At 52.2% G+C, this 22775-nt stretch overlaps 1 protein-coding gene across 3 annotated transcripts in view; it reads right to left on the bottom strand.

Moving 5' to 3' along the window:
* The window catches only part of TSPAN18 (tetraspanin 18), a 186010-nt gene that overhangs the window by 149702 nt on the left and 13533 nt on the right, over positions 1-22775 (bottom strand). For 2 of the 3 annotated variants that reach the window (XM_072790522.1, XM_072790524.1), the window contains exon 2: positions 3983-4059. The gene's annotated coding sequence lies outside the window, so the exon portion shown is untranslated. Of the gene's footprint in view, positions 1-3982; positions 4060-12431; positions 12883-22775 lie in introns of those variants that run through there. The other variant, XM_072790523.1, reaches the window with a different exon arrangement.

Raw genomic sequence — 22775 nt, 5'->3', positions numbered from 1 at the left:
TCAGCTAGGCCATTGGCTTCCACTCTCACCTTTGGCATCTCCAGTCTTCCCGGGACTGGGAAGGAGCAGAAGAACATCTCCCTCACTCCTTCTCTCCATTCCATCATGATCTTTACCCTGATAACCACTGCTTTGCTTCAGAGCTGTATATCCTCTCCATTCTGCACTGCCCTAGATCATTCTGGCAGCCTCCCAACTGGCCTCCCTAACTGTGCTTCATTTTCCTCTTAAAATCCAGGGACAGTAGGATGTACATTAGAATCACCAGGGAGCTGCAGAGTTACACATAAAGCCAGAGTAATCAAGACGGCCCAGTATAGGCTTAAGGATAGACCCACAGACCAAGGGAATAGAACTGAGATCCCAGACACAACTTATACCTATTACGGCAAACTGATTTTCAATAAGAGTGTCGAGACTACCCAATGGGAAGAGAATAGCGCTTTCAACACATGGTGCTGGGATAACTGGATAATCGTAGGCCAAAGAACAAAGTTGGGTCCCTACCTCACACCATATACAAAAATCAACTCAAAATGGATCACTGACCTAAATATGAGAGCTAAAACCATAAAACTCCTCGAAGAAAAACAAAGGAGTAAATCTTTATGACCTCAGATTTGACAATGGATTTTTAGGTGTGACACTGAAAGCATGGGCAACAAAAGAAAAAGTAGGTAGACTGGAACCCGGGTACAGGATCTCCCCACCACCTGCTTCTTGCTGTCAGATCTCAGTAGGAGGAAGATCCCCATGCTTCCTGGAAACTGCTTTCATGGGCTCGCTCGGCCTGCCACACAGGGCTGGCTGTGGAGATTAAAACCGTCAGGAGATGCCCCTCTCTCCCTGAGCTCTGAATTCCATGCAATGCTGCTTGGAGAATGCAGGAGGAGTGCCACCATGTCACAGGGTGATGCTGTGAGTCCTGCAGGGTGCCTTGTGGATGCTGTGGGTACCTCTGTGGGTGCTGTGGGGAGTCACAGAGGTTGTACAGGTGCTGTCACTGGCAACTTGGGAAGCCACCGTGGTGCTGCGGAGTATGGCTGTAGAACTTGTAGGTCTAGAAGGGTGCCTGCCACACGAGATGCCTTTGAGGGCACTGTGGGGTGCCGCAGGGTGCTGCAGGGTGCTGCAGCAAACACAGTCCTTGGGACCGAAGCCCTGTGTTTAGGTCTGGATGTGACTGCTTTTTGGACACGAAACCTGGAATCATTTACAACTTCTCTGAATCCCAGCTATCCTCACCTATAAAGAGCTTATTAATACATGCCTCTTGGGGGATGTGGGGGGGGATCAGCGCTTATCTACAGAAAGGGTCCAGTAAATGTCATCAGAGAGAAGTGTAAACCACGGGATAAAACCTCAGGAAAAACAGTTCACACCCGGGGGCCTCACACCCCGGAGTGTCAGAACAGAGAGCGGACACAACCCAGGCCCCGCTCTCGGCCCTTTTTTAGACCACGCGCCGAAAGAGGTATGTGTCTCCAGGGTAACCTCACTGTTTGGTCACAAACACCGGACTCGTCATCCCAAGAGCCCGAGCCTCCTCAAGGAGGTCACCTTGGGAGGCCACGTTATCCCAGGGGGCTTCCGTTGTTCAAAGCAAGCGGGAGGGCCTCGCCAGCAGGTTCCTCAGCCTTACGGCCACCAGGGAGGCGCGTGCTATCTGCCCATTTGATAGATGAGAAAACCGAGACTCTGGACACCAAAGTCGCTCACCCGGGGTCAAATAGCTAGTGAAGAGCAGAGCTGGGAGCCAGTCTCCACCAGACTGGCCCCCAAACCCCAGCAGACATTTGCCACGACAGCACATGCTGTCTGCCTCCTGCATACGGTCATCTTTGCGCTCTCCCAGGGACTCTACGTGTATCTGTTCCCTAGCTAACAAGGAGGGGGGGTGCGAGGCTGAACCCCTGTGCTCCCTTGCAACCTTCCTGAAGGTAAACCATGGACAAAAGCACCCTCGCTGCTTTTCTCTGTACTTAAAGAGATTCTTGCATCTTGTACATGGAGGCCTGTGGCTCCTTGATGGAGGAACATCCCTAGCAGAAAAGTCCTGGGGAAGTTAAGCTCTTTCTGACTCGCTTCAGCGCCTTCTCCTGATTAAGAAAAGCGTGCGGGATCCTGGCTCTGCGATAAGCCAGTGGCTTCCTGTGGGGAGCAGGGCGGGCTGCCAGGAGGCTTACAGTTGAGATTCTGGCCCAGGCAGCTGGCGGGAGGGGGGTGGCGAGCTGCTCCAACATGAGCCTCACACTCCTCGGCCACGGTCTACCCGGGGCCCAGCCTGGCCTTGCGCTATCTGTGCCTGGGAGCCAGCTGCCGTGCCTTGGATTCCGGCCTGGAACATCCGAGCCGGCCGGCAGCACCCTCCAAAAGTGAAAGGATGAGCCCAGAGGCCAGGGGAGGATCACATCGGTGTCCAGGAAAGCAGCGGAGCGCCAACCAGCCACGGCACCAGAGGCAGCTGGGGCTGCAAATGCCCTCACCTGGCTGGGCGCAGCACCCCACAGTGTGTACACCCCACTCAACTCTCTCAGCAGCAGCCTTGGGGTGGGCAGGTGGGTCTGAACCTCCCTCATCTCATCTTCTCCCCAGAACATCCCCATGGGCGTGCTCCCATTTTGGAGATCAGAAAACCAGGACCTGCAGGGACGCCACGATGAGCCCAAAGTTTAAAAGCAAAAGCTCTAGGATAAGGAGACAAATCATTTTTATGTCCTTTCAAGAAATGTCATTGCAAGAGGTGATTTGGCTTAAAGGACTTTGTTAATCAGAGTCACTCAAAGGAAAACACACAAGAATTGTAGCGTGGTTTGGCCTGGGCTTCAAATCTTCGCCATTGTGTGACCTTGAGCAGTCACTTAACGTCTCTGAGGAGCAGTTCTCTCCTCTCTAAGATGGAGATGCTTTTAGTGCCAAGACCACAGGGCCGTTAAGGGGCTGAATGGACCATACAGGGCTCATGCTAAGCACCGCACCTGGCGCGCAGAAGCCCTCAATCGGTGTTGGTTGATCTGACGCTTCCATCAGCCGGGCCTCGAACTCAGGCCATCTGCACCTCAGACTCTGGTCTTTCCACCGAGGGTCTGAGGCTTCCTTTGACCAAGGCTGGCAGTCACATCTCCTCGAAGCTTCCAAATACCCTTCCTCTCCACAGCCTTCCCCAAGCCCCCACCCACTCTGCTTCCCTGCTACCTCACCATACCCATCACTTCCTCTGGCTCAGCCCTGGTCTGAGAACCTCAGAAACTGAGGCCATGAGGCCTGGAACGGAGATTCAAGTCACTGCTCCCCATTCTACTAGTAAGGACATGACTCCCCATGAGAGAAATGGCTTATAAGGCCTCTTGAGGCACAATGATGGTACTGACTGGGCCAGAGGACAAACATCCTGGCTCTTCATTCAGGAACCTTCCATGAGGCCATGAAACCCATCACCTGTCCTGGGGTTGTGGGCAGCCCAAGAAGCTCCCAGAACCCAACAAACCAAGACTTTTCCATCCTCATTTCCATCCTGGAATGTGAACTTTATCCAAAAGAGGGCCCTGAGATGGATGGTGGGAATGGGAGAGTCATTCTAGAAAGGTCTTTTCTTCTCACAATCCCAAGGTCATGGTGGTTGTGGGAGGGGGGCGGGAGGAAGTGCTCTGTCTTCCCTTGGAGAGCTCACTGCCTCTCCTGCTTCTACTCTCACTTCCTGGGCCGACCCTGAGGAGCAACCACGATGGGCAGCCTCCTTATCAGGCAGCCACCAGCCTTGATGAGACCCCACTTCTCTTCACGCCTCAGCTATGCACCCCAACAAATGTCTAGGGGTGGGGACAAGAGGGAAGCTGCCCTCTGCTTGCCTTGCACCCTGGCACCAGCTGAAAGCTCTTTCACTTGGCAATGGAGGGTTTGTTGAGTGGGAAGAGAAGAGGAGAGACAATCACACTCTTATTTGAATAAGATGCCGCCATATTGCCATGTTGCCCAGCCATACCTCTTCCAACTGGTGTCTTCCTTCCAGGAGGGGCAGGATTCTCTTGAGGTCTCTTTCTGATGGCTTCAGGAAAAACTCTAGAAGGAGAAGAGGAATGTAAATTTAAAAAAGGCAACAGCTAGTGGGGCATGTGGCTACTGGGGGCCCCCTCAGTTCAGGCACGCACCCACCCCCTGGGTTCCTGCTCACTCCTTCCGTCTCCACAGCACAGAAAGACAGAAGCAAGCACCCAGCCCCGCAGAGGCTTCCAGAGTGTCGGCCCCAGAGACCACCGACTGGAACATATTTTCAGGCTTCTAGATTCAGCCCAGGAGCCTGTACAATGTGCATGTGATGACATCACGCACGCTAATCACAATATCACATCACATTTGTTTGCTTCCGGCTAGAACATTAACAACTCGTTGTGGAAACTCCATTTTCCTCAGGCAGGAAAAAAAAAAAAAAAGGCTTTATGAGTAATTTTGAAAATGTGAAGGAGAATTAATCATTGTTTAATGAATTCAGGCTTTGGGGGCAGACGGGTACTTTCAAGATCTGGTAGTCACCAGGAGATAAATAATAAGATGCTGAGGCTTTGGTAGCGAACAAAATAACTCCGGCTCAGAGAGCAGGAGCCAGAAGCCCATTTCCTCTCTGCCCACTGGACAGAGGGCCCCCAGGTCACGGGAGAAGGATCAGATGTGCCCAGACCAGGCCACATACCCGCCAGCCGAGGCTGAGGCCAGGCCTGGGGCACTGGCTTGTTCCCAAGCGCGGCTGAGGAAGCAAAGATCAGAGCTGACAGTGGAGACAGGACAGCCACGTCCCCTGACCCCCAAATCTCCCAGCCTCCCGCCCTCAAGGACCGCCCACACGGTCGAAGCCCTGGTCCAGTTTCACCTCGTCTCAGACGATGATGTCAACAATCCCAGGAGACCGTACCCCAGCTTTGGGCATGAAGGCCGTGAACCCAGAGGAGTTAAATAACCTGCCCGAGGCTGTAAAGCCGACGAGGGGCAGAGCCAGGAGTAGACGTCAGGTCCACAGGAGGTCAAACCTGGCGCCAGCGCCGACTCCACAGGGGGGAGAGGTGCACGCTCCAGAGCAATGAGTTCCAAGTCTTCAGATCCCAGCTCAACGCACACCGGGCCTCAGAGAGCTTCTCAGAACTCCCTGCAAACTGACGAGGAACAGGCCTTGACCCCATTTGGCTATCTCTGCCTCCAAAATCCTCTCAGGCAGAGTCAACCCAGGGGCCCTCCTGCATCCTGGATCAGAGCAAGGCTACAACGCAAGGGATCCAGGGTACACACACCTACACATAGACATATCCAGCCATAGACAGAGGCATGGCCACATGGATAAGGACATGGAGATACGCGCATATTGTCACTAGAAAAGTGAAAGTTCTTTCCTATCCATCCATGGGGTCGACAGAACCATGGCAAAATCTTTGTCATACGACCCTCTAGGCTTCATTCTGTGTAACGGCTTAGGTGTGTGCATATGTGTGTGAGCACGGGCCTGTGTCCCCCCCCCCCACCCCACGCAGACAGGGTGACTCTCTACACAAGTGGGTGGGATCTCACCACACTTGGCCTACGTCCCCAGCTGGCAGCGCTATCGTGGCTCCCCACGGACCTGAGAACATAGAGATCTTCCCGAGTCTTCTGCCCCTTGGAAGGTGTGGCCTCCCTTTATGTACTTCTCCCCGCTTCGAGACGCTGGATATTTCAGATATTTCCATCTCCAGCCGTTACAGCCTGGCGGCAATGACTCCCTTCTTGCTTACATCGCCGTGTGGGAATGTTCACGCCAGTCCCCAGCCCGGATGCCTGAACGTGGGACGGCGGGGCCCAGGCTCTGCACATTCCACATTTGAATAGATTCTGATAAACCGCTCCCCCCAAATATTAGATCAGTTCCCCCCAAATAGCAGGACTGAAGGAGCCCCTCTCCTCGGATGTAAATCTGAACCCGGGGTTCTTCTGCTTGCCGAGTTGCTTTGCTGGTCACCTCCCAGTGGCCTGGAAGGCCAAGGCCCCTGGACAAAGGGGAGGCATTTGTTTCTTGGCTCCCGTGGACGGCCACCGCTCCAGTCCCCGGGGACACGTCTGAGGAACTCGGGCCCACCTGAGCCAGGAACTACACTTACGGGCTCGGAACTGATAATGAGCTTTTATGAGCTCTGGGGACCACGAGGAACACGTTTTAATGTCAAGCGTGCCCATCAGCCACGCAGCCCGGGTGAATGTCACACATTAACGAAATTAAAGGCTGCCGCCGAGTCGGGAAGGAGCTGCGGGCTGCGTGTCAGGCGGTGTAGGCAGGGCCTGTCAATAATAAAATTACTTTCCAGGCTTTGCACTCCTGAGCCTGAAGCTGTCTCCCGTCTTCGATGGAATTCTGCTTTGCTGCAGCCTGAGAAGAGATTAGTTTATTACCAGTCTGCCAGGAGAGGTAAAATCCAGCACTAATCCTAATTCCCATTTAAGCAAATCTGCATTATGTGAGGGAAACCAGCTGGGCTCAGAATTTCTGCCCCCACTTCCCCTGAGATCTCATTCCATCCCTCTCCTCTCTGGGGGTGGGGGCCGGGGGTGGGGGTCACCACAGATGTCAGAGCTGGAGCCCTCCTGGGAGAGGGAAAAGAATCCCAGGGTTTAGGGCCAAGAGGAGGAAAGGCCGCATGGAAAGATGGTAGACTGGGAGACCCGGTTCCCTCAGGGTGTGGGAAGGAAAAGCCACCACGCTGGACCCAGGCTCCCTCCTGCCTTGAACCAAGATGCCTTAAAATCCCGAGTCTGCCTCTGACTGGCTCTGTCACCGTGAGCATGTGACCTCCCTCCTTCGGGCCTCACTTCCTCATCTGGGAAACCACTAATAGCAGCTGATACCTCATACGATGCTGTGAGGATCACATGAAAAATGTACAGACAGGACACCAGGGCACACACCCCCCTATTTCTTGAATTAAGACTCCTCGGGTTATAACAGCACCATTATTTGACCATTTCGCTTAGTGAATTATGGCACGTTTTGTTATGACGCATCCTGGTTTCGGAGCCCTTAAAATAGAAAAGATAAAGGGTGCCTTAAAATCCACGAAATAAAGGAAGAGTTTGGTCAAGGGCAGTGAGTGTGAGCGCTAGGAGCCAAGCTCCCCCGTGGTCTGAGGCCTAGCTCAAAACTTAGATCACCATCATCTTCTTCTTCCTTCCAAACAAAGCAAAGCTGCTCTGGATGAGAGAAACCAGCTCTCAATTTGCAAGAAAAATCCCGAGAGGTACCTCAGTGCCCTGGATGAGACCCAGACGAGAGACTTGACCTTCTATGTTGATGTTTCCTGCTCTATTTTTAAACTGAAACGGATTACATGTACACTATGGAGCGAGGGCCATGAGGACAGAGCCTCCTGAGGCCTCACAAACACAGCACCCTACGTAGCCCACACCCAGATCACAGACTTCGCTCCGGTTCCCCCCACCCCATTGTTTCTCCATCATCCCATGTGTCCCAAGTCACCCGTGCCTCTCCTCCTCTGTGGCCCCTGCCTGTCCCTGCCCGGGCTGAGCCTTACTGTTGCCTGTCAGCTTGCTGCAAACAGGATCCCGGCTGGTCCGCTAGCCTTCAGCCTTGTTCCCTCCAAACTGCCCTCTCATTTGCTGTCAGACTGAGCCCATACATAGATGTGTCTCTCTCTTGCCTCAGTGGGTCCCCTGGCTTCTCTCTGCGGGCACACAGGCCTTTGATCATCTGAGCCCCACTTGTCTTTCTAAGCCCTTCAGGTCCTCACAATGTGCACAGATCCAAGTCAAACTGAACTCATGGGGGCCCACACCCCCCACTGACATGCTTGGCCCAAACTTACTGCTGCTCACTCCGCCTGGAAGTCCCTTCTTCCTTTCCTAACCCTGAACTACACCTACCCCCAACTCTCCAAAACACCTAGCAAATTCCTACTCCTCCTTCAAAACCTTCTTTCAACATCTCCTCTGAGAAACCTTCCCAGACCTCCAAAGGCACGATTAGTCCCTTTCTCTGGGCTCCCATAACAATTTGTGTGTATAGGTACCCAAGTCTGCAACAGTGTTCCATAGGATTTCTCTCATCTACCAGGACAGGGCTTGAATGGTAGAAGGCAGGAACTAGGTTACAGTTGGTTGCAGGGATGTATGAATAATATCAGGGATGGAAAGATGGAAGGATGGATGGATGGATGGATGGATGGATGGATGGATGGATGGGTGGATGGATATATACACACATAGATGCATGTATGCAGAAATGAATGGATGTGTGAATGCATGGATGGATAGATGGACACAAGCATGGGTGGATGTGTGCATGCATGGAAGGATGGATGATAGGAGGGATGGATGAATGCAGGGATGGCTAGAAGGACAGGTGAAAGGTAAATTCTGAGATGAATCTACAAAAGAATGGGTGAAATGAACAGCAGGAAGACAGAAGTAGGTTAATGGGAGGAGAGAGGGACTAAATGGCTCAACCACTTGTATAATTTAATGGGAGGCTATGGTCTTGCAGCTATGGTCAGCACCTTGCTCTCTCCCACCAGAGTTAAGGGACCCACACAGAGACCACACCATTGAATATTAACAGCCCCCAGCTTTGCCCCATCTCACCTCCTGCTCTACCTGTGGACCCACAAGACCAGGCCTCAGGAAGGAGGGCTCAGAGCTACCTCTTGCCTTGGCCTTGACCAGGTGAAGACCGATGCTACAAGAAGAGCAAAGTTTTCCTGTGTCTGAGTCCAATGCCAATCCGTGGGGCAGGTGGTTTGTCAGCCGTGTGGCAGATCTGCCGGAGGCCAACCGTTTGCTTGGAGCAGATGGATGGCTGCTGATGGGGGTGCCATGCTCCCTTGGAAAAATGCCATTTAGGGGACCCTAAAATGACCAAAGGGCCAAACTACGTGGACAATACAGCATGATTAAGACAGTTACCCGTGAGTGGGCTTCTGTGAGAACATAACAGCCACTAGAGCCTGCTGTCTGTCTGCAGCAGGTGGGTGGGGAGGCCTCAGCACCGAAGGGCAGTCCATAGACAAGGCTTTCATGTCCCACAGGCCTGGGTTTGAATCTCAGCTATGCCACTTGCCACCTGTGTGACCTCAGCATCCCTCTAAAACGCAGATTATTCACCCGCAAAGTGTAGACAATCATAGCCCCACCTCACTGGCCTGGGCTCAGGATCAGATGAGCTAATGGGCTGTGAGTACTCCCATGGGGCCCGGCACAAGCAAGCCCTTGAGGAACTGAGGACTCAGGAATAACGTAAAGCAGAATCTGGTGCCACTTTCTGTGAAAGGGGTAGTGGCCACGATCAGTGGTTCCCAGGTATACTCTTCAGATCCTTCCCTCTCTCCCTTGGGGAGTCTGCACCAAGAACAGATGGAGTTCACACATCTTATGCACCCTAACGCTTAGCTCGCAGCAGCTGGACTTGCTAATATTTTATATATTAAGTTCCCACGTGATGTTGAAAATCACTGGGTTAGAGTTGATGTCCCAGAACCCTGAGTCAGTCAGTAGGATGCTAGAGGACATGAAAGGGATGCCTTCCTGGAAGGATGAAGGGAGGGAGGGAGGAAGGTGATCAACCCAATGGTGAGTCTTTTTCTGGCTCGCTCCTGCCAGCAAGGCCTCTCTGCTGTGCGGCTGTGCTCCCCTCACTTGCTGTCTCTCTCCCTTTCTCTCTCTCCCTCCCTCCACTCCTCCTTGATCCCCTCTGCCCCTCTCTGCCTCTCTCCATCTGCCCCCCACGTTAGCCACCCTACATCTCCACCTGGCTCCTAGGTGGAGCAGCCATCCTTCTGAGCCCCGTGACCATAAAGACTCTAGGGCGTGTGCCCCAGGAAAGGGCTGCATCATCAGCGGGTGTCTGGTGGCCAGCTCAGCCTTGGCCCCCTCCCACACGATGCCAGGCTGGGCCACTGCCAGCCAGATGCATTGCTTGTTGACAGATAAAAATGCTGTATTTTATGGCCCTAAAGCCAAGCCAGGGCTTTGTTTTGCTGTATTTTAAATTAGCAACGCAGGGGGGTGATGTAAGGGTGGGGGAGAGGAAGAGGAGCCAAGACACGTTCAGGATGAGTTCTGCCTGGGTTTTATGACTCAACAACAATCATCATCCCCCCCATCCCTTAATGAAGCTGCCAGCCCTGGCCAGCTCTGCCTAGGTCTCTACCTCCTTTCCACCTGCCCTTGACTCCCTGTGGGAGGGAGAGTGCCTCTCTGCACTGCCTGCCCTGTCATTCAGCCCCAACACCCTCTGTTTCCATAATGAACCCCAGAATGGGCCTGCTAAGTGGCCCCCAGGGTCACAGTGGGGCTGAGGTGGGAGACCTGACATCCTCAGAAAGACTGGGATTTTTTTTTTTCTTAATTTTTGCTTGGGGAGTAGAGGCCCGCTCCCTACATGGAATTGGGCTGAGTGCAGAAGGTGCTGGCACTGCTAGCAAGGGTCTCTGGAGGGCCCACCCCGGTGGTAAGGAATCTGAGCCAGTCTGAACCCATCAGCTCTGGGTAGCTTGGGGATGGTGGAAGGGCCAGGGAGGAGGGCATGTACAACCCCATAAATTAACACATGATGCTGCTTATTCTCTGTGCAGCCGTCACAAGTAATCATCATCTCCCCTGCCCCCCATGTTCCCAACATATCTGGGGGCTCCCAAAGACAAGCAAGCCAGGATCTCTCGTGCCCCTCCGCAGTGGCACCTGCAGGAGACAGATGCCCAGCTGAGCATGATGAACATGTGGCCTCTGGGAGCCTGAGACCCTTGTCTCCAGGGGACAGAGCCCTGCACTTGCTCCCCCTTAGTCCTGTCTGGAAGCATTTTCTCATCACCTGAAGGGGGCAAGGACAAACGCCATCCGTCCCCTGGAGCTCTCTTCCTTTGAATCCTTGCTCTGCCTCCTACACGCTTCCCATTTCTCAGATGAGAGAAGTGAGCCTGAGCCACAGCAGCTTTATGTAACCACACACCGGTGCGCTGCTCTCGGAGAAAGGAAAACACGGAGCTTAAGTGATTCTCTCAACACTGTGTGCCAAGTAAGGCTCCCTCATTCTCATGAGGGGTCCCCGGCAGACCTGCCAGGCAAGTACCCAGCATCCCGGACCTGGGCATTTGGTGCCACTGGGACCTGGAGGAACCCAATGGTTTGAGGGACCTTTCTCTGACAGCGCAGCCTGGCCTACCACCCCCACCCACCACCACCACCACCCCGGCTCCCCTGGGTCATCTGCAGGAACAAAAAAATGAAAGATGTGAACTCTATAACCCTTCCGCCAAGTGGCCAGTGTCCTCTTCCTCCTCCCCAGCAAAAGAAAGAGCTGATGCTCAGAGGTCCAACCACTGTTCTCCAGTCCCAGAGCTGAACCGGGCCAACAGAGGATGGAGGCCACTATCTTGTCTGCGGCCAAAGTCCCTGGAGCCCCTCTGCTGAGTCCAGCCTGCACAGGGCTGTCACCATAGTACCCACACTCCGCAGGATGCATCCAGGAGGATCTCAAGCCACAAGCCACTGGCTATTTGAACAAAGATACCCGGGCTTTCAAAGATTTTGATAACAGCCCAGTGCTTCCAGCACACGGTTCAGGACTAGCAGAGACTCTGGGTGCTGACGTCGACTTTGGTACGAGTTGTGTCTCAAGGCGTTCCAGGCCTGGAAGTCAACTGGGGTCCACGGCGTGATCCTCCACTTCCAGGGGCGCCTGTCCAAGGAGGTTCTGCTTCCGAGAGCAGCAGTTTTTAAAAGCCACCCGACAGTAATAGAGATGTTTCCAAACTGGCCACCCTGCAGCTAGCAAGGAAGCCAAAAGCTGAGAACTGGTAACTGGAGCTGAGCAAAGGGGCCAACCCCACAACCCACGGCAGCTTTCCTCCTGGAACACGGGGCTCTGGGGCTTGTAATTCAGACTTTATAGCCCTGGGGCACCCCACATCCCTGCCATCCTCCCCCCAGCTCAAGTCCATGTAAATATATTCTAATGCAGAGAAGGGTCTGCGGGAGGTAAGAAGGCAGAGCCATTAGCATTTTGATGGGTTTTCCCAACACATGAACAAGAGCGGTTTAAAATTCATAGCACAGAGATTAATCGCAGTCCCGCCTCTCTCTACCCTACTTAAGGGGGGGCGAGAACTTTTTAGCCCTTTACAAAAAGACCTTGATTAGGAAAGAGAGCTAGGAACTCAGTGCTGAGAGTCCTCCAGGGAAGAGCCAAGATGGTTTTCTAGACTGAGTGTGAAGGCCTTCTAAACACAGTCAGAGGGCAGAGTCAGGGATTAGGGTGGAGCAAAGGCTGGACACTGCTCAGGCGTGGGGTCCTTCCAGAAGGACCCAGCTGAGCCCGGGGGAGGAGCCCTGCTTGTTCCTAAGGGGCACATCCATCTCTCATCGCTGACACAGGCCCAGCCTCCTACCATCCACGTTCATTCACTCACCAAGCTTCCCCCAAAGGATCACCATATGCCACACAGTAGGTGCTTAGAGAAGAATCTGGAAGACGGTAACTCAGCAAATCCCTGATAAGAAATTCAGTCTAAGGACGCCTGGGTGGCTCAGTGATTGAGTGTCTGTCTTCAGCCCCGGGTGTGATCCTGGAGACCCGGGATCGAGTCCCATGTCGGGCTCTCTGCAGGGAGCCTGCTTCTCCTTCTGCCTGTGTCTCTGCCTCTTTCTGTGTCTCTCATGAATAAATGAATAAAAATCTTTTTAAAAAATTATTTAAAAAAAAGAAATTCAGTCTAGATGGAAAGAGAGAGAAAGAGAGAGAGACAGAGAGAGAGAGAAATGGGGATGAATCCAAGAAAATGGGATGAAGGAGGGGACCAAGAGAGAGCAGCTGTCCTGGGACTAAGGTGGAGAAGGCCTCTGACAAGCAGGGCCTAAGAGCAGATCACACCCTTTGGGGGCATTCCTGTCCTTCCTCAAAACCTTCCTTTGAAAGTAGTGATGTCATAGTAGGTGTAGAAGACAAGATGAACAAAGATTTCTGGAATATAATCAGAGAGACTATATAGCTATTGTTAACACGCATGACCCAAAAATTGGAAACCAGGCAAGGAGGAGAGGCCTGTCTTCTCTCAACATCCTGACGGGAGTAGGATTGTTCAGAGGGCCCACCTAAGCATTCTTTAATTATCCAGGGCAGAAGATTCTAGAGGAATGTTAACTTTGACTCCTGTGAAGTTACTTGTGAATGTGTAGTAGATTTTTCTGGTCTGGTAGAAAAAATAACCCCAAAGGTTAGGATTTTATTGCCCTAGAGGGCATTAGCCAGTTTTATATCCAATCCAGCCTCCTCATTCCAGTATCATTGCTCTGGTACTTGTATAACTGCTGTTTGTCTAATTCTCCTGAGAACCGGCTTCACCATCTTGCTGCCTCCCTCTTTCGTGAGTCAAATCAATCTTTGGCCTATGTTCATCGCAGATTTGTAGGAGATCTTACAGGATTTCTAATTTTTAGAAAATTAGACTTTGGCAGTACATGCCTGATTACACACACACACACACACACACACACACAGTGCATAGGGGGAAAATGGGAAGAAATAGAGCAAAATGTTACCCATGGGTATCTTTTGGTAGTTGGCATATGTATGCCAGGGAGTTTCGTAATCAGAAAAAAAAAGTGATAAACATCATTTTTAAAATGGAGAAATGCACACTTATCTAAGATTACCCAATCAATAGCTAATGCAAATTGCTTGCCTATCCGGTCTATGGGGCAGGGCTCTAAGCACTTTATGTGGATGTTCTCACTAAGGCCTCCCCACCACCCTAGGAGAAAGGGACTATTACTACGCCATTCGACAGATAAGGAGATTAAAACCCAAGAAGTTGGGGCTTCGGGTCCCAGGTGTAGGCAGTCAGAGCTGGAGCTAAACCCCAGGCAGCTCAGCCCCAGAGGCGGCCCTGCCACACTTCTGCCTCCCAAGTGCAAAAGGAAGAAATAAACACATCTGCTGGGCGGCCAGGGTCGGGCCTGGAGGAGATGGTGTTCCCACCCACTCCCAGAGCTCATGGCGTGCTGGGAAGCCAGGCGCAGGCCTCGCCAGCCTTGAATTGAATTCACATGTGTCTCCCCCGCACTCGCAGGCTGGGAACCCGTCCTCTCCGTGCTTGGGCCTCCCATCGCCTTGGGAGAGGGCATGATGGGCACTGGGCAATTGGAAGCCACCCCCTGTCCACCTGCTCTGACAGCATCACCTCTAGCATCACTTGTACTAGAGCGGCCGGTCACTAATGACCATTTATTTCCCTCCGCCTATCTCTTCGCCCATGCAGGTACTACACAACGGCTCCATTACCCAGATGGTAAAGCCAAGGGCAGCCAGGCTTCAGCAAAGAGGGGGTGCGGGGTGTTGGAAAGGACCTCCAGGAGCCCTCGAGCCCACAGACCCTGCCTGTAAGTCACCGCGTGACCTTGGGTGAGTCACTCAGCCTCCCTGGGCCATGTCACCTCGCCTTGAAAATGGGCAGGGGGACTCATTGTGCTCCAGTACCCCCCGATATTTGGCCAGCATCCATCTCGCTTTCGCTGTCGGGGTGTTTTACATTCAGGAGGCGTGAAGCCCACAGCAGGAGCCCACGCCTATTGATTCTCACTAAAGCTCTCCATGTGGCAGGTCACTGCTGGCTAAGTCTGTGCAGAAATTAGGTTTTGAGGGAGGGATACCATGTGATCTCTGAAAACCAAATTGGGGTGGGGGGCTGCAAAAGGGGGGGTGTAGGGAGTGGGGAGAGACACTTCATTTAAATAGGACTCTTGAGAGCCCCGAGAAACCACCGCATCTGGGTGCTTTGTATCGTGCTGGTCAGTACTTATTTATTTCTTTATTTGGGCCAAACATGTTTCCCTAGGTTTCCAAACACCTGCCAACTCAGGCAGGATTATTCAGGTAAATACTGTGTTTCAAAGGCTTCCAAATATAAAGTCCCATTTTCCTTGATTTAGCAATAAACATCCATCCAGCCTTTACCTATGGCTTATACGAGGAAGGGAGGGGACCGAATAATTCAGAAATGTCAGCTGCTTAGTCAGTGTCAATATTGAAAGACGCGTCTCTAGGTGATTAATTAAGACGGATGGACAGAAGAAACACAGGCGAGCTCTCTTATAAAGACAGAAAATGATCCCGCTCATGAAAATGGTTTAGCAGATGTGCCTGCTTCTGATTCCTGGATGCCTTACTGCCCCTTTCGGGGTCTCAGTTTCATTCTTGACCACCTAATGGCCTGTGATTCTGAAAATGGGGTTTCCCAGGGCTTCAGAAGCCATCAAAGTGGAGGGAGGAGGTGGGGAGGCCAAGCGACCCCCTAAGGCCGCTCCAACAGGGCAGCAGCTCCGTTTTCAGTGATTTCTCGGAGGCTCCATGTTGAACTTTCTTTGAGTTTTGGGCTACAAGTAAATTGAATGCCTCTAGACTGAAGCCTCCCAGGTAACTTCTTACTTTAGTAATGTCCAAGACGGTACGTTGGTCAAGAAACCCCAAGGCATTCTGGTGGTCAAATGTTTTTTTTATCCAGAGGCATCATGCAACCCATGGACACATCACCTGGGGAGAGAAATGCCTCCAACTCTGAAACGGGAGACTCTCCACGCCAGGTAACAAGCCCCCATCCTTAGCCAAAGGGTCTGCCAAGACAGATCCTAAAACCACAATAAGGGCTAGCACCAACAGGGGCACTGGCATTATCCCAGGCACTTGATTTGTCACTTCTCACAGCAACCTCATGTAATAGGTGTTGGTCTTCTCCCCATTGCACAGAGAGAGAACCTCAGCATTGGAGTGGTTGGATAACCTGCCCAAGCCCACGAGCTCCTAACGGCAGGAATATTATGCTGAGCAGGGACTTGGGGACCAACTGATCCCTCACTTTCATTTTAGAATGGGATGACTGAGGCCCAGAGAGGATAAGGGACTTGCCCAAGGCACAAACAATGAGTTTGTAGCAGAGCAGGATCAAAACCCAGACTCTGTCCTGAAATCTCATCTTCCACTCCACCTTGACACCATTAGGCTGCTTGGGACAGCATGGTTTGGTGACCAAAGCTTACTCAGCTCAAGCGCAGACCACTATGCACTTGAAGACCCACTGTGGAGGCCCACTGTACACCCTGTGACACCGCCTCAGGTACCCCTGTTTCACTATCTCTAAAACAGGAATGACATTCGCACTTGACCTGTAGGCCTGTTGCAAGGATTGGGCAGGACAGTGCATGCAGTGTGGTATATTCTCAGTGAATTCTAGCTCTCTTTGTCCATGGAACTGGGGGCAGAGGGCTTGGGGGACACAGAAAGAAGTGGATCCTTCTGGTCAGTTCCACGCAGGAAACGTGGAGTCTCTGTCCTGATTCCATCACCCCTCCCCCATTAGCAGTGCCAAACTGGAAGAAGTAAAAGAAACGGGTCCAAGTGAGATGCCACGACATTATGTCTCCCTTAAGTCAAGAGTGAATCATCCTCTTGAACTTTCTATTTTCTCCTGACCTTGTGTTAATTCCTAGCTCAAAATAAAATGATGTCTCTTCAGTACCAGGAAAAGGCTACAGAGTAATTTCAGGTCAGCACACAGGCCATGGAACGAGGCTGAATCCACTCAGTGATGCAGTCAGGGAATTTATGATGCAGAAAGAACCTTATCTCAGAGCATCTGAGATAAAGTATAAGAAAATGATGCTCTCTGTTGTAATAAACTGGTAGCTTTGCCTCTGCCGGGAAGCAGGAAATGAAGGCCCAGAGAGGTTGAGTGATTTGGCCCATGTCACACAGCCATGGAACCTGTCGGTAAAAGAGGCAGAGCAAGAACCAGGTCTCTCAACCTCATGGCTCCGCTGGTGGCTGGGAGTGAGAGGTGAGGAGGTGAGGGGGAGTGAGAGAGGGACACGGAGGCCCAGCAGTCTGGGTGTGACAATGAGTGTACATGGTTGAGAAAGCGAGAGTCTCTGAGGTGGAGGGAAGGCATTCAGGCCATCTGAAGTCCCAGCTGCACTTTCGCTGGGTGCGAAAAGATGAGTGTGAACAAGCATGAAGGTGGATGAGTGAGCAAGAGGGCTGGGAGGAGGCGGGGAGCGGAGTAAGATGGAATTGGCGCACTGGAATAGAGAACAAGAAGGAAAATACTTGGGTCATTTTCAAATTCCCACAGTTGAATAAATCAAAACAGACTGTTCTGAGACAAAGAGGGCGTCTCAAACCACATCCTTTACACCGGAGTCAATCCCAAATGGCCCACTTGGTGCTTTCTCATGACCTAGAATAACAGCACCAATAATACACACAACCACAGTGAGGGTTCTCGAGCCCCAGGGATGAACCAGGTATGCTAACACCTGCTTTCCAGATAGGGCTGCCACAATCCCTCAGTCCCCACACCTCCCTGCCCCGTGGGGGTTGGGGGGATCTCTGGAGGCAGAGATCTCTGGGAGGCAGCAGAGATCCCACCCAGGAGATTCTCACGGAAACACTATGTCCCTGAGAGTCATGCTCCTCCAGGCAGGGCCGCCCTGGCCGCTGCCAGCGGATGATGAAGGAGGAAGGGGCAGCAAGTGACGACAGCACATCCCCGGCACTAGCTGCCCCACAGGGGAAGGCACATGCCCACCTGACCCGGAGTGCCCAGCGCCAGGCTGGCAATATTTGCGGAGGTCCTCACCTCACCTGAGCACCTGGCCCTGACCAGCCAGAGAAAGGCACCTGCCCTTCCAAACAAGCGTGGGCCAGCAGGGAGGGCACTGCCACGGCCCCAGAGAACGGGTTTCCCGTTTCCCACCCCAACATTAGCAAAGGGAACATGTGGTCTCCACTCGAATCCACCAAGCCTCCTCTCCCTGCAGGAGGGGACAGCACCAGGTTGGCTGGGGAAGTGGGCATCCATGGCCACCAGGCAGGTGGTACATTCTCCAACCATGGTCTTATCCTAACCCCTAAATAATCCTTTGATGTGGGCATGACTCTTCCCACTTTACTGATGGGCAAACTGAGGTTCAGAGACACTAAATAACATCAAAGTCGCCAAGATGGTAAATTTAGACACAGTTAGAATTGTACCCCAGCATGACCAGGACACTGTTGGTCCTTCTAACTCAACCATCGCTCACAAAGCTCCCTTCTGACGGAGGATGGGAGTCTCAGAAGGCAGCACTTTCTTATGGGTTCCAAAAGCAAATCCCAACAAAAACCCTGCTCACCTCATTCCACTCTTGCTACATAGGGGCCCAGACCCTCAGAGCGTCCCCTTTACCAAGGAAAGTGAAATCTAGAATCACATGCTCCATCTCTCAGGATTTCAACGGGTTAGGATCTGCTTTATGTTATCTGTTGAGTTCACAGAATTTATTTAAAAACTGAAATATAACATTTATATGGAAAAGTACACAGATCTGAAGTGAACAGTGGGATGAATATTCACAAACTGAACATACCTATGAAACAAGAATAAGAGGACAAACAGACCAGCACCCAGAGGCCCCCATGCCCCCCCATGCCGCTTCCAGACACTCCCCAACTCCTGCCCAAAGTTCATCCCTATTGTGACTTCTAACACCATAGCTTCCTTTGGCTGACCTCAAACCCCAAATAAATAGGATTGCACGGTGTAGACTCTTTCACATCTGGTGCTTCTCACTCCACACTGGGATCCTGAGTCTCTTCCAAGTTGCTCATTCCAGGAGCTCATTCTCCGCTGCGTAGTACTCCACTGCGGGACTGTATCTATTCTACTTTCTGTAGACATTTGCGTTATTTCTGCGTATTGCCCATCTCGGACACTGACACTATGAACATTCTTACACATGCCCTTTGGGAAATGTGTGCATACAAAGGCATTTCTATTGGATATACACCTAGGGGTAGAACTGTCAGGTCATAGGGTCAGTGTATACCCACCTTTGGTTACATTTCCCAATATGCCAATGTTGGGTGAATTTCATGTTTTAAACATCGTACGCCTTAAACAAAACCCTTCTGCAGCTTAGATGTGGCCTCAAGGCCACCAATTTGCACCTCTGGCCTATGCGTGCTTTGTCCATCTTAGCCACTGGCCAGACCATCTTTCTTGAGAGCATATTGGCATCTCACCAATTAATGTTAATACTGGGGGGAAATTCTAACACCCCCCTACACTGATGAGTGAAATGTGGTTGTCCTTTAGTGAGTGCTCCTCTATCGGGATGAAATTACATTCAAGTCACTTGAGCAGCCTCTTCAAAATACACATGCCCAGCACTGCACTAGTCCAGCCCCCTCTGGACCAACCAGACTTTCTGAGGATGGACACACCCAGGAATAATTATTTTGAAATCTAGCTCAATTGAGAACCATTGCCTTAGGTCACATGGCAGTCAAGCCAGTGATAGGGCACCTAGGTTCCCCAATTCCTAGGCTCTATCCAGCACCCCAGGGTTCCCCAAATCTCCTCTGTGTGCTAGCTCTCCACCCTACTCCCATCCCACAGACACCCTGATCCACGCTTCTGCTGGACTCAAGCAGGTCCCATCAATCAACCAGAGCTGGCATTCTGGATGAAAACTATCTGCCATCCAGAGACCACATCATGTTGCCCCTGCTGTCCAGTACCGGCCCAGGAAACCCTGGCTACTTTAAGTGGCTCAGCCTTCTTAGACTCAGGATGATTATGGAGAAACAGAAAGGACCAAACCCAAGCCTGGCCTCATTCTTTGGTTTATTTGACTCTGATTCCCACACCAACGCTGCTAAGCTAGCCGTGAGAATAATTTGTCTCTGCACTGGTGTGTTTTTTGCTCGGTTGGCTTTGGTTTCTGCCCTGGGTTTTATAGACGGCAAACAAGCCCAAAGAGGCCTAGTGCCTTGCCCAAGGTCACACAGCGAGGCTGCACCAAAGCTAGAATTTGAACCACGTCCCTGTTTCTCACTGGAGGTTCTTCCTCTCTACTCCAACGGGCCTTTCACAACCAATTAGGAACCACCAGAAAAGGCAGAAACATGACGGTAACCTCTTTCAGCTCAAACCAATCACATCTGTTTCGTGTCTTCCCCACTAAGCAGTAAACAGTGGGGACAGCGCCCAGGCTGGCTGCAGGCTGGGAGCTCAGCGCACAGACAAGGGCCACGGCCAGAGCAGGCCGCGCGTGGTTCTCCTGCTGGTCCCCGGGCTACAGGAGAGAGACTGTCCCTCACGCGGCCGAGGCTGGCCATCTGACACAGCCGAGAATTGCCCTTTTCTGAAGCGATAATGTGCACAAACCCAGGGAGGGGCTTCTACGTGGCCCTGTTTGCAGGGCTCAGGAGCCTCCGCTGTCTTACTGCTTTCCGTCTTTATCAACATTTGCGTGAAAACTCGCAGTGCCTTCTGCTGCCGATGAAAACCAAGCAATCTTATTTTCTCCCCTCAGCCAGGCCACATGGCTCCTTCTAGTTCCACCCGGTTCACTCAAGCTAAAAAAAAAAAAAAAAAAAGGTGGAGGGAGGGGGCTCAAAAATACTAAAAGTTCCTTAACATCTGCAAATTTGCCTTTTGAGGCTGTTTTCAGCAAAACGTGCCTGGAACTGTGTCCTCAGATTGTGTTGCAGCAGTACATCCTCCCCCAGGAACAGCTTTGTCTTGGGCTCTGGTCTTGCTCTCCTATGGAGCCTTGGGCCTTCGAGGGGGCAGGAGAGACGGTGGCAGAGAAGGGCACCCTGCACCCCAGTCCGTGTCTGGGAAGGGAAGGTAGGACTCCAGAAATGACTCCTGTGCATGCTTTCCCTGGAGGTCTAGTTCACCGCTCCCCAAATTTCTGGGGGCTGGCTGCTGGCAGTGGGCATGAGGCCCGGGAGGCCTCTCTGTCGCTCTGCTCAGCACCTCCTGTCCACTCCCTGACTTCAGCCTCCCGCCAACCTCACCATTGGTCACCACTTTGCATGGAAGGAAAAGGAAAAAGCAGACTTCACCAGCCTGAGGTCACACCAACCAGAAGGTGGGAGAATCCAGAGTCTACCCAGGGATGGATGCACCCCGGGCCCCCAGCTCTAACCACTGCTCCACACGGCTCTCTTCCTGTTACCCACTGAACCGGCAGGGACAGGTCTTGCCCCAATCCAGACTGGCCTCATCCCAAAGGTAGAGTCATTCAGCCCTTGGTGAAGCCATAAGGCGCAGGTGCAGACCCTGCGGAACCCACACAGGCACACACATGCGTACTCGTGCATGCATGCCCACATCACCGGCTCCCAGAGTGTTCTGGCTCAGGGGAAGTGCCAGCACTAATTGACAGGAAGGACAAGAAGAGAGAAGTAGGCTCAGAAGATGGTCTGCACTGCCCCACAGGAGGGCTTCCAGAACAGTGTCTCCTAGGATGGTCCGTGGACCAAGCGCAAGGTCGGTCCCTGGGAATCCGGCAGCCTCAGGAGTGTCCAGGGCCTGGCTAGCAAGGACCTCTGAGAGGGTGAGCATGGCAGGAAAGGAGGCCGTGTCCTCCCCCAATGTCCCGTGGTGAGGGTACCACACCCGAGTCCCCGCACAAAGGGCAGGGGGTCCTCCAGATGTGACCGAGACAGCAGAAACCCTGTGTTCCCAGAAAGGGGGGCAGAGGGGGCCCAAGCCTGGAGAGGGGTTAGGGAGAGGAAGGGATGAGGCAGGAGGGCCCAGCTCCAGCCAGAGAGTTCCTCGTGGTGGGTATGGCTCGGGGTTTGAAGACCCAGAAAAGTCTCGGTGGTACAGGGCCGCCTGGGTGGCTGCGTACGTACCCACAGCCTCGAATCTTCAGCAAAAGCCTAGTGCACACATAAGAATAGAAAGGGGTGCACGCCGACTCCAAGCCACACTGGGAGTGCCTTTCTGCATTCTGCAGACCTCGCAGCAGCACCCCGGTTGGGACAGGAAGGGCCAGACCTTGCGGGACATTCAGACAGACCCTCCAGTTTCTCATATCCCCCTCCACCTGCTGGGCCTTCTGTGGAATTCCATAATCAGCACCTCGGGCTTCCCTTCCATGAAATGGGGATTAAAAACATCTCACCCAGTGGGATTGCTGGGCATCAAATGGCATCACGTATATGGGTCCGTTGTGTGCCTGGAAAAATTCTGCTGGAGAGAGAAGGGAAGGGAAGAGGGCCCGCGTGGCAGGTGGCCCCACACCCAGCATCAAGTGAGACACCTGATCGGGCCTGTGCTGTGGCCTTTTTTCCAGAGGGCAAAACAGAGGCTCCGCTAGGATAAAAAAAAAAAAAGGCCAATGATCATGCAGCTGCTGCAAGTCAGGCTTTGAACTCAGAGGTATGGGACCCAGAAGCCAGAATTCCCACTCGCAGACAGCCCCCGTGCCAAGGCCACGGCTGCCTTTGGAACTCTTCCCTCCAGAAGAGGGGTGAATTTTAATCCCATACGTTTCGACCCAGCAGACGTGGGTGAACTTACGCACACAACTTTAAATATGTCATTAGCATTATTATTGTTTTGCCAAAAAGCTTCTATCAGCGAGCTCTTTTTCTCTCTGCACACACAGGTACCTCTCAAATAGGTTTGAGTAGACCTTTGTGAGTGGTTGGGCTACTTAGAAACAAAAATTGCCCATTATTTAAATTCAATTACATAGCAACCACTTTTTAAAAAGAATATTTTTATTTGAGCTCATTGTGTAGCAAGGCATCAGACACTTTCTTTCTTCTAACTACTTTGAGAAGGAAAAATTATCAAATGAAAGGAAGGAAATGTTATGCATATCATCCCAGCTATTGAAAATAATGCTGATGGATTTTCCTCTCGGGCTCTTAATTTATTTAAACAACACCCCATTTCCATCAACAACCACGCCTCGGC

Source organism: Canis lupus, chromosome 21, assembly GCF_048164855.1.
Source record: "Canis lupus baileyi chromosome 21, mCanLup2.hap1, whole genome shotgun sequence".
In the NCBI taxonomy this organism is placed as follows: Eukaryota; Metazoa; Chordata; class Mammalia; order Carnivora; family Canidae; genus Canis; species Canis lupus.
Note: the sequence above shows the minus strand (reverse complement) of the source record. Positions and strands in the feature narration are given on the sequence as shown.